Genomic DNA, 10,463 nt, shown 5'->3' on the forward strand with positions numbered 1-10,463 from the left:
AAGGCATCAGCTTTTAATTGGTAGGACTCTTTACTTTATACAAATCTTCAATCTTCTTGTGCTCAACCCTTTTTCCCCCTTATTTGTAGATAATTTCTCTTTTTTTTTTAGTTGATTTAACAACATTGGAGCAACCCCTTTTTACGTGTGTGTGTGTGAGGTTTAGTGTCGCCCCGAACTATGGCCTAGGCGAAACACGGCACTCGGTGCCATACTGCATGTGACCGAGCGAACCACATGGCTTGCTGAATCATCATGAGACATATATAAGCAGAAATATAGCATGAATGTGATGAGCTTTTATAAAACATGAGATGTCATAATAATTTAATGAAATACTTATTTAAATCATAAATGCGGAAATAACATGAGTTGAGCCAAAGATGGCTAAACACCTTGCATGTCTAACATAACTAAACTGACTAGTCTATGAAACCTCTAATTATAAGTCCTGACTGGAAAAAAGTACTTACTGGGACAAGGCCCCTAGCATACCTTTAAATGCATAACTAATAAAATAAAGATCACTGACTAAAACCCCGAATAAGATGGGGCTCACCAATAAGCTGATACGAGCAAATCCTACTGAGCAGATGTGGCGTCCTGTAAATCCGTACCTGCATCGTGAAATGCAGGACCCCGGGCAATAAGGGGACGTCAGCACATTGAATGTACTAGTATATAAAACAACTGAATGAGATAACATGGGACATGAAAATAACATAACAGAGACTGAGCTGAAACATGATCATGAACATGAGTACATATACATATATAACATGTGTAAAGTATCGTGAGTAGGGAGAGCAGTAAATATAACCGACAACATGGTCTGGTACTTGCGTCCTACTAGCAGAACACTCATACCTTGCCAGGGACATGAGATTTAATAATATTATGAAAGGATCCAATCATTATGAGAGATCGTCCTAAGCATGGATGGAGCAATCCTCATCCTACGGTGGCTACGTAGTTTCAGGCTGTTTGAAGCCTTCTCGGTAATTAATGCAACTCCTAAAACATGAACATGTAAAAATAAGTGGCACTTGCTGCCCATGGTTTTCATGAATATACCTTGCTTGTACATGGATATCATGAATTATAACTTGCTTGCATGAACTTGTAAAACATGTATAGTATTTTCTTGAAAATAGCATAATATATCATAAACTAGCATGCATGAACCCATGGAATGAGATATATGAGTTTTTCATAGATTACAGACAGATTCTTAATAATCATAAATAAATATTAAGAACTCAATGATGGAATTATAACAATTCATACATAATATAATCATGGACATGGACCTAGGGTTATCACGAGCATGGTATAAAAACCCTAGTTTTCGTAGAGAATCATAATTTATGGATTATGAGGCGTGGGGAAGAACAATGATGTTCTCACTCGTAGATAGTAACTCTACATACCTGATAATGCTCCAAAACTTGAATTAATGACTTGAACTTTGAAGAAAATTTTCAAAATCTTGAATTCTTGAACCTTGAGATGGGTTTTCTTGAAAACCCTAGGTTAGGAATGATGATTTCTTGTTTAGATTACAAGGATATATATTAGAATTGACTTGGAATGGTTAGAGTAGGCTTACCTTGGTGTTCTTGATGATGGGAGAGGGTAGGAGGTCGTTCTAGGGCATAGGGATGTGAAGAATGAAGTGAAAAAGCCTTAAAACGAAGTTTTAAAATTGCTGTTGGACCTGTTTTACGCCTCATTTTACGGCCTGTAAAAGTTTTACGGTCCTTAGATCCCACCGTAAATCAATTACAGTGATTTGGGCTTTCTGGACCAGTTTTACAGCCCAAATCTACGACCCGTATAATTTTTACGGCCCGCAGATTCCACCGTAAATCGGCAGAACACTATTTTAGTAAAATGGGCATAACCTTTTGTAAAATTGTCTGTTTGACCTCCATAATGTACCGTTGGAAAGGTATTTCAAAGATCTACAACTTTCAAGAAGGACATTTTCCCAAATTCCTTACAGATCTTTCCGTATACTCATTTTAATTGAGACATAGTGCAAACTCACTTGAAAACACGCTCCGTAGGGTAGCTTCCGACTTTCCTTTGCTTAAGGACTCTTCTCATGTCTTTATTGGGTTTCAAAAACCATTTATACACTACTCAAATTGGGTTCATTATACCCCGTCTTACGAGTCAAATCTTAGCCCGAATGCACGAGGTGTTACAATATCTCCCCCTTGGGATCATTCGTCCTCGAATGATGGGTCATGGTTAAGAATGCGACTAGACATGACTTGAATATATGAATGTGAAGAAACATGACATGGAGCATGGGAAACTGATATGACATGGTTTCATGAAAATTGAGTCCTAAAACATGAGACATGAATAGAGAATACATGAACGTGAACGTGAAACGTGAGGCATGAATACGTAAGGGACATGACATGAATACTGAAGGTATTTACCTTGAACTTTATCTGCTTGCTCTTCAAACAAGTTAGGATATCTGGATTTCATGTCTTCTTCGGCTTCCCATGTAGCCTCTTCAACTTTCTGGCTCCTCCATAAGACCTTTACTGAGGCTACTTCCTTAGTTCTCAACTTGCGAACTTGATGATCAAGAATGGCTACGGGGATCTCCTTATAGGTGAGGCCATCCTTAACTGTTATAGTATCAGCAGGAACAACCAACGAAGGGTCTCCCACACACTTCCTCAGTATGGATACATGAAACACTGGGTGAACAGCAACCAACTCTTGTGGCAACTCAAGTTCATAAGCTACTAGACCGACATTTCGTGAAATTCTATAAGGTCCAATATATCTGGGACTAAGCTTCCCTTTCTTCCCAAATCTCATAACACCCTTCATGGGTGAGACTTTAAGGAACACCCAATCATTAACTTGAATTTTTAAGTCCCTTCGCCTCACATCTGTGTAAGACTTTTGGCGATTCTGAGCCGTTTTCAAACGCTCTTGAATCAACTTGACTTTCTCCATCGCCTGATAGACCAAATTTGGCCCTAACAATTTTGCTTCACCAACTTCAAACCAACCAATCGGTGACCTACAACTTTTCCCATACAGTCTTCAAACGGTGCCATCCTAATGCTAGCATGATAATTATTATTATAAGAAAACTCAATAAGAGGTAAGTGATCATCCCAATTACCTGTGAAATCTAGGACACATGCTCTCAATATGTCCTCAAGAGTCTGAATAGTACGCTCTGCCTGGCCATCTGTCTGCGGATGAAAAGCTGTGCTGAGATTCACCTTGGTACCCAATCCTTTCTGAAAGGATTTCCAGAAGTTCGCTGTGAACTAAGCACCACGATCTGAAATAATAGACACTGGGGTCCCATGCAATATGATGATTTCATTAACATATAACTTGGCGTAATCTTCTGCTGAATCTGTGGTCTTGACTGGAAAAAAGTGCGCCGACTTAGTAAGTCGGTCAAGGATCACCCAAATAGAGTCATGTCTCCTATCTGAACGAGGTAGACCTGATACAAAGTCTATATTGATCATTTCCCATTTCCAGACAGGAATATCAACATTCTGAGCCAAGCCACCTGGCCTCTGGTGTTCGGCTTTCACTTGCTGACAATTCAAACACTTAGCTACAAAGTCAGCTACATTTTTCTTCATATCATTCCACCAATAAATCTTCTTAAGATCATGGGACATCTTAGTGGAACCTGGGTGAATGGAATACCTGGAGTTGTGAGCTTCTGACATGATTCGCTCTCTGAGCCCATCTTGAACACATAATTTGCCTCGGTACCTCAAGGTACCATCATCTCCCCCTTGTTCAAAAGCCGTCATCTTATGCTTGTGAATCCCCTCCTTCAGCTGCAACAAATAGGGATCCCTAAACTGTTTCTCCTTGACTTCAGTGACTAAAGAGGAAAGAGCTCTATTCTGAACAACCACACCACCATCCTCGGAGTCCAAAAGTCGAACCCCAAGACTGGCCAAACGGTGAACTTCCTTGGACATAACTCTCTTATCTGAATCTATATGGGCTAAAATCCCTATGGAACGCCGACTAAGAGCATCAGCTACAACATTCGCTTTCCCCGGATGATAGAGAATATCCACATCATAATCCTTAAGCAATTCGAGCCATCTCCTCTGCCTAAGATTTAGCTTCCTTTGCTTTAAGATATACTGCAGACTTTTATGATCCGTGAAAATGTCAACATGCACTCCATACAAATAATGACGCCATATCTTAAGTGCAAAAACTATAGCTGCCAACTCTAGGTCATGAGTCGGATAATTCTTTTCGTGAACCTTGAGCTGACGAGATGCATAAGAGACAATCTTACCATGCTGCATTAAGACACATATGAGACCCACTCCCGAAGCATCACAATAAACTACGAACCCTTCAGTTCCTTCTGGCAGCGTCAAAACTGGAGCACAAGTCAATCTCTTCTTCAACTCTTCAAAGCTTCACTCACAAGCATCTGACCATTGGAACTTAACCTTCTTCTGAGTCAACTTAGTCAACGGAGCAGAGATAGAAGAAAATCCCTTTACGAAGCGTCTATAATAGCCTGCCAGACCCAATAAACTTCTTATATCAGAAATCGAGGTGGGTCTGGGCCAACTCCTTACGGCATCAATCTTCTGAGAATCAACTTTAACACCTTCACCTGAGATCACATGGCCTAAGAATGCCGCTGACTTAAGCCAAAACTCACACTTTGAGAATTTTGCAAAAAGCTCGCGATCTTTAAGAGTCTGCAACACTATTCTGAGATGTTCTGCATGATCAGCCTCATTACGGGAATACACCAAAATATCATCAATGAAGACAATGATGAATAAGTCGAGATAAGGCTTGAAGACCCTGTTCATAAGATCCATGAAAGTAGCTGGTGCATTTGTCAACCCAAATGACATAACAAGAAATTCGAAATGCCCATAGCGAGTTCTGAAAGCGGTCTTCGGAATATCAACTTCCTTAACCTTTAACTGATGGTAGCCTGATCTAAGATCAATCTTGGAATAACATTGGGCACCCTGAAGTTGGTCAAATGAGTCATCTATTCTAGGAAGAGGGTACTTGTTCTTAATGGTGACCTTGTTCAACTGACGGTAGTCTATACACATACGTAAGGAACCATCCTTCTTTAGTTTAAATAGGACTGGCGTACCCCAAGGTGAAACACTAGGCCTAATAACCCCTTGTCAAGAAGATCTTTCAACTGGGCTTTTAACTCTTTTAACTCTGCTGGAGCCATTTGTATGGCGGAATAGATATTGGCTGAGTATCGGGAAGTAGATCAATTCCAAATTCAATCTCCCTGTCAGGAGGGGCTGCTGGAAGATCTTCGAGAAAGACCTCTGGAATTCATTTACAATTGGGACGGACTGGAGAGTTGGTGTCTGGGCATTTGAATCCTTGACTCGAACTAGGTGGTAGATATAACCTTTGGAAATCATTTTTCTGGGTTTTAGGTAAGACATAAATCTACCCCTGGGTACTACTGAATTACCCTCCCATTCTATGACTGGCTTATTAGGAAACTCGAATCTTACAACTTTAGTTCTACAACATACTGTGGAATAACATGAAGCTAACCAGTCTATACCCATGATCACATCAAAGTCTACCATCTCTAACTATGCTAAGTCAGCTATAGTTCTATAGTGATGGACTAAAACTGGGCAACCCCTATAAATACGCCTAGCTATGACTGACTCTCCTACTGGGGTGGACACTTCAAAGGGTTCATGCAACTTTTCCGGTTCAAACCCAAATTTCTTAGCAACAAAAGGGGTTACATAAGATAAGGTGGATCCTGGGTTAATAAGGGCATATACTTCAAAAGTGAAAATTGTGAGTGTACCTGTGACAACATCTGCTATAGCCTTTGTATCCTGTCGACCTGTCAATGCATACAAACGGTTCTGACCACCGCCTGTATTGCCGGACCTTGCTGTTCCATGCCCCTGCTGGGCCTTATTATGACGAGGAGCTGTTGAATTTGTGGACTGCGCCACATTACCTCCAGTACCTTGCCTAGCTGACGAACAATCTCTCTAAATGTGGCCTTTCTGGCCGCAACCATAGCACGCATCTGTACCCATACGACACTCACCTAAGTGTCTCTTGCTACACTTGCTGCAAACTGGAATAGTATAGGCTGACTGACCCACACTAGCTTGAGAATAAGAACTCGATGGTCTGAAGTTTTGCTTCTTGTCATTTCGGAACTTAGGGACTGGGACACTAGCTGTAGATGGAGCGGGTCCTGCTGACCTGTTTTTAAAGAACTGTCTACCTCCTCCCTGACTAAAGTTACCTGGAGATTTAGCCCTCTTGTTGAATTCTTTATCCTTTTGTTTCTGTAGAGCTTTCTCTTCCTTCAGTTCAGCTTTATTACCTTGCACAATGCCAAGATCTTAGAGATAGTCATCTTATTATTCTGAGCAGCAGTCTTGGCATCTCTATACAATTCGAGTTTCAACCCCAGTACAAATCTTCTAATCGTTGCCCTCATGTCGAGAACCATGTGAGGAGCATATCTGGACAACGAAATAAATTTGAGATAGTACTCTTGAACGGTCAAGTTACCCTACCTCAACCTCTGAAATTCCATAGCCTTTGCTTCCCGGACCTTGATAGGCATGAAGTGGTCAAGGAAAGCGTCAACAAACTCGTCCCAAGTAGCAGAAAATGCATCCTCCCCTCGAGATTGTTCCCATGTCTCATACCAAATATGAGCAACATCCTGCAGCTGAAAAGCACCAAACTCTATTGCCTCTGTCTCAGTGACATGCATAATACGAAACACTTTCTGCAGGCCATCAATACAGTTCTGTGGATCCTTGTCATACATAATATAATCATGGACATGGACCTAGGGTTATCATGAGCATGGTATAAAAACCCTAGTTTTCGTAGAGAATCATAATTTATGGATTATGAGGCGTGGGGAAGAACAATGATGTTCTCACTCGTAGATAGTAACTCTACATACCTGATAATGCTCCAAAACTTGAATTAAAGACTTGAACGTTGAATTTTTTTTTCAAAATCTTGAATTCTTGAACCTTGAGATGGGTTTTCTTGAAAACCCTAGGTTAGGAATGATGATTTCTTGTTTAGATTACAAGAATATATATTAGAATTGACTTGGAATGATTAGAGTAGGCTTACCTTGGTGTTCTTGATGATGGGAGAGGGTAGGAGGTCGTTCTAGGGCTTAGGGATGTGAAGAATGAAGTGAAAAAGCCTTAAAACGAAGTTTTAAAATTGTTGTTGGACCTGTTTTACGCCTCATTTTACAGCCTGTAAAAGTTTTACGGTCCTTAGATCCCACCGTAAATCAATTACAGTGATTTGGGCTTTCTGGACCAATTTTACGGCCCAAATCTACGGCCCGTATAATTTTTACGGCCCAAATCTACGGCCCGTATAATTTTTACGGCCCGTAGATTCCACCGTAAATCGGCAGAACACTGTTTTAGTAAAACGGGCATAACTCTTTGTAAAGATGTCTGTTTGACCTTCATAATATACTGTTGGAAAGGTATTTCAAAGATCTACAACTTTCAAGAAGGAAACTTTTCCAAATTCCTTACAGATGTTTCCGTATACTCATTTTAAATGAGACATGGTGCAAACTCACTTGAAAACACGCTCCGTAGGGTAGTTTCCGACTTTCCTTTGCTCAAGGACTCTTCTCATGTCTTTATTGGGTTTCAAACACCATTTATACACTACTCAAATTTGGATCATTATACCCCGCTCTTAAGAGTCAAATCTTAGCCCGAATGCACGAGGTGTTACATTTAGGTTCAATGTTGACTTTCTTGGTTCTTAACAACAACAACGGCTTTTAGTTGCTAAACTATTTGATTGTTTACAGCTCTAATTAACATTTTAATAACTACACAGGCACTTAAAATTTATGGTGGCGGCTGAAACCAGAGAGAAAATCCATTTGAGTTCACCATTTTCAGATTTGAAACGGTGGCAGTTACAGGGGTCCGATTGTTGTGGTGTTTTTTTTTGGATATAGTGTAATTTTTTGTATTTGCTTGTTTTTCGAAGGTGAAAATGTGTATTCGTCATTTTTTTAGTGTATTATTTTGCATTTCACCGAAGATTTGACTGGAATCCATGGTTTCTTCTCCTTCTTCTATGTCTGTATCTTAGATGTTGAGTGGATTTCGTCCTTTTTTGAATGTAAATATAAGTTTAATATATTTGACTGATTGTATTTTTGGAAAAAATAGATGTATTTGACTGTATGTGTAGTTTAAATGATCTATATACAACTGAATAATGTATCCAAATACATTGAAATACAGTTGAAAAGCGTAAACAAAAGGATTATCAGTATATAAATATAATGAAATAGACAACTCGTTCGTGTATTTAAAGGATTTACTCCACTCTATTTTGATGAATCATGTATTTCGTTGTATTTAAAAGTACGGAAATACAGCCAAAACAACATAAAAGATAGCTACGATCTATGTTTTAGATTTTTGTATTTCGCTGTATTTCAAAATGATGAAATGCAGCCGATGGGACATTTGTAAATAATGAACTACCGGGAGTAAACTTCAAGATCATTAGGAATCCAGGAGAACAGATGGGCGACTATTTAACATGGCCCATTCTAAAACAACCGGCGGGGAGCACCTCAGTATACGATCGCGCGCAGTAACTGGGAGTCCTATGAGACCTAAGGCCAACTTCAATTCACCAAACCAAGGTTCATCTCGTGTAGACCGAAATGAACGACTAAAATCCTCTAGAAGAAAGGAGAGAGAAAGAACAACCAATTTTATGAAACAATATCTTAAATACGTCAATCGGTTGCTACTAGTCCGGGTTACCTCAGAGATAGAGCCATTAGGCGAGAAAAAACCAAAGGGGGGAAATAATTCTTCAACATAGTCACAAGAAGGTGGTCTACGACCATTAGATCCCTAGAAAGAGGAGCAACTAAGAAGAGAGGGGTATAAAAGAATGAAAGGAATGTCTTCGATCTGGCTCTTGTTCCCTGTAGGTTTATAGCACGCTAGGCTAGCTAAGAAAGGTATTTTATCTTTCACTTTTTGTTGTTCGGCTCTATAGAATATGTCCGATAACGGCGCTAAAGTAGTGAATCTATCGGCACCATAGCAGTCCTATACAACTTTGGACCTAACGGCCGGCCTAGTAACCTTTCGGAATGGGGGATCCCCGTTGGCAACAACCACGACAGTAGTTGCGGAACTACTGGGCTGTGAGAGGAGCTGAAAGCCACTTGACTGTAAGGAGAGGACAACCTCGGAGATCCATGGATCACAGACGGTATCTCCCCATGGCCTTTCGCCTCTGAAAGTGTCCTTCCTTCTCAATGCCCGGGCATCCATCCAATGCATTCTTTTCGATCTTGTACCCTATGTAGTCTTCCAATGCATAGGCTAGACAAGCGTTACATTGAACACCAACCCAATCTCGACGAAAAAAAGGAAAAGCAAGTGTATCCTTAACAGCCTCTATTCCTGACATGAACGACCGCTTTCTTGGTTTTGAGTTGGTATATGGATGGGCCAACTCTTTGGGTCGTAATAGTGCATATGAAAGATTGATAAAGCTAGCGATGACAACGTTATTGTATCAACGATGTCTATTTTGTACAGATTCCAATAAATCTCTGATGCCTTCAACATAGAAATCTTTTTTTGAAAAAATTCTTCATTCTTGGAAAGAGGAAGAAGCAGATAGGACAAACGCCTTCTCTTTCCGTTCGCTCTTGCCGAGATGGAGTACTTGGGATTAGCAGAATTCTAAAACAATGGAACCAACTGGTTTCACACCGAGAGAACAAGATTTGGAGCAACGACCCCAACAGTTTGGAAGATATCTTGAGATAGTGGTGATGCTCTTTGATTGCATCCGCTTGCTTGATCTTTTTGATCGCCTAGATGTCCCCTAAGCCCCTCTCGCCTATGTTGTCTCAGTCTTGGATAGAGTCCATTACCTATCTTTCTTTGTTTGAATGAGACTATCTAATGTCCTTTCATCTATCTTTCCCATTGCTCTTTGACTTGGTAACTCTCGTTTTTTCCTGTCATTTTTTCAAACTCGTTTATCTATCTATTCTGATACGGCATAGTACAATACGAGACGATGGAATGCATTGGGATAGATGGTAGATGGCTGCCTAGAACTAGAACTAATTCTACAAAACAGAAAGGAACAAATAAAGTTAGCTTACAAAATAAAGCAAGGGGGGCACAACATAAACCTCTTCCAGAGAAGGAAGCAGACAAAAATTGCAAATGATGGAAGGATTGAAAAGGGGACTCTAAGACCATATATACTAATTACTTTGGGACATGCCAAAAAGAGGGAGAAAATCAAACCCCAGCAAATCGAACAAACTGTAAGAAAGGCGATCAGAATGGTACTCGAATCCATTTACGATCTCGAGTTTCCAGACACATCGCACT

Source organism: Lycium barbarum, chromosome 11 (genome assembly GCF_019175385.1).
Source record: "Lycium barbarum isolate Lr01 chromosome 11, ASM1917538v2, whole genome shotgun sequence".
Lineage (NCBI taxonomy): Eukaryota > Viridiplantae > Streptophyta > Magnoliopsida > Solanales > Solanaceae > Lycium > Lycium barbarum.